Source organism: Octopus bimaculoides, chromosome 4, assembly GCF_046866305.1.
Source record: "Octopus bimaculoides isolate indiv1 chromosome 4, ASM4686630v1, whole genome shotgun sequence".
NCBI classification, from domain to species: domain Eukaryota; kingdom Metazoa; phylum Mollusca; class Cephalopoda; order Octopoda; family Octopodidae; genus Octopus; species Octopus bimaculoides.
The window spans coordinates 148,737,727-148,740,226 of NC_142931.1; the positions used below are offsets into that span (position 1 = coordinate 148,737,727).

At 35.1% G+C, this 2,500-nt stretch overlaps 1 protein-coding gene across 11 annotated transcripts in view; it reads left to right on the top strand.

Annotated features, from left to right (window-relative positions):
- Positions 1-2,500, top strand: part of LOC106884251 (RNA-binding protein 24) — a 119,933-nt gene that overhangs the window by 83,325 nt on the left and 34,108 nt on the right. The window lies entirely within an intron of this gene.

The following is a 2,500-nucleotide window of genomic DNA, read 5'->3' on the forward strand; positions in this document are numbered from 1 at the left end:
TGGCAGAATCATTAGCGCGCCGGACAAAATGCTTTGAGTCATTTCGTCCGTCTTTACGTTCTGAATTCAAATTGCGCTAAGGTCGACTTTGCCTTTCATACTTTAGGAATCGTTAAAATAAGTACCAGTTGTGCATTGGTGTCGATGTAATCGATTAACCCCTTCCCCTTAACCCCTTAAAATTTCATGCTTTGTACCTATAATATAAAAAATTATTATTTTTATTGTTATCATTATTATTATTATTATTTTTATTGTTATTATTATTATTATTATTATTATTATTATTATTATTATTATTATTATTATTATTATTAGACAATAAGAAGAGCGCGATGCGATTTGTAATGGATTGTTTATTTAACGGTTTGAATGATATTTCGACAGATCGTCTGTCTGTCTTCATGTTCAAAATGTAAAATGAAAACAACCGTAGAAACACAGAAATTCAAACTATAAACGAGGAAATCCTGCGTTCCTATTTTGATAGAATGACATCATCAGTTTTCAGTTTTGTAACTGGTAAAAAGGAAAACAAAGAAAAAAAGAAACATAGAAGAGAAAAGAAAAATGAAAAAAGGAAAAAAGAATATTTTGTCGAAGAGTTTAGTGTAAATGTGATGAAATTCACCTGTCATTTCATTCATCCCTTAAGGGCGTGATGTTAAATGATTCACAAATATATTTCTCCTCATGCATTTTGAGAACATAAAGTGTAGTAGATTCAGAATGTTTTCTGAGAACGTGCACTTTTAGGTGTTCTTCAAAATTGCAGCCGCTTGATGTAAAATGTTCGGTAAGCTCTGTCGAATTACTGTTATTTTGCTTGACGTCAAATCTATGCCCATTGAATCTTTTGTTTAATTGTTCCGTTGTACAACCAACATAAATCAAGTTGTGTTTGGTGCATTCAGCTGCGTACACCAAATGGGAATTTCTTCACTCCCCACCTTCCATGTAAATTATAACATTTCTGTTGTGATTCTTAATGGAATTAACTTGACTCATGTCGTTACACAATGAACAGCGCTTGCCTCTCTTGCAGCTGTTTTTCAAGTTACAGCGTGCAGAAACTCCAATGGTAGTTTTTTGGTGGGGGTTAGAAGAAGTGGTTAATGTTTCTCTTATATTTTTATTGCATCTAAAAGCTACAGTTGGCGGCTGAGGAAATGTTTGTTTGAAACGAGTATATTTTTCTGCAATATGCTGTAACTTTCAAGCAACACTTATGAAATGCCAGCGAAATTTCGGTGCCGGTGAATCACTAAAGGAATTCCATCACATATTTTACTTTGGTTGCTACAATTATGCGTGGAAGTTTCACTTTCCTTGCTAATTCTAGCGATGTCTTTTTATCTGTCCTTTTCCCTTTACCAGTTACAAAACTGAAAACTGATGATGTCATTCTATCAAAATAGGAACGCAGGATTTCCTCGTTTATAGTTTGAATTTCTGTGTTTCTACGGTTGTTTTCATTTTACATTTTGAACATGAAGACAGACAGACGATCTGTCGAAATATCATTCAAACCGCTAAATAAACAATCCATTACAAATCGCATCGCGCTCTTCTTATTGCCTTCGTGAAGAGTTACGTCAGTCTTCATTACTATTATTATTATTATTATTATTATTATTATTATTATTATTATTATTATTATTATTATTATTATTATTATCATCCTCATCATCATTATTCTTATTTTTATTATCATTACTATTTTCTTCAAATACCACCGAGGTCAATTATGCCTTTCAGCCTTTCAAGAACGATAAAATTAAGTACCAGTCATGTAATGGAGTCGATGTAATCTATGTTCTCCCCCTCCCACAAAAATGTTGCCGGCATTTTGCGGAAATTTGAAGCAATTATCAGGCGGGAAGCTGGAAGAATCTTTCACGATTCGGACAAAATGCTTAGCAGCATCTCATCCGTTTTTTTAAAAACTATGAGTACGAGTTCCACCGAAGTCAGTTCGACATTTCCTTATTTCGGGGTCGATAAAATATGTTCCAGTTGAGTACTGCGGTCGATGCAACCGATTTAACCGTTTCCCTAAAATTCCTGGGTAACTCTTTTTCTAAGTTCCACTGTGAAAGGAAAGTGGTGGCGGAGAGGGAGGTGCTACCTTCCAATGAATTTGTAAAAAGATGGCTGACTGTGGCCAAAATGGTTTGAGGGAATGACCGCACTCTAAACACTCGTTTAAGGCAACAGTTGGGAGAGGGCTCATGCCCTTGGTGGTCAGGGTAATCCTGGATCTGTGGGGTTCAGCCCCAGTTGCAGTTTCTCCTATATCAGGAGGATTGCATCACTTATGTTATTCCATACTTTGATATTAAATCTACTTCTATCGCATTTCACCGTCTTTTTTTTTCTGTCTACACATATTTTATGTAAATCTCCACACAAATTGTTTTCTGTTCTTGTGGTGTACCCCTTATCTACGCCCTTGTGGCTAATAAAAGAAATCATTGTCATCATCATTGTCGTCGTCGTC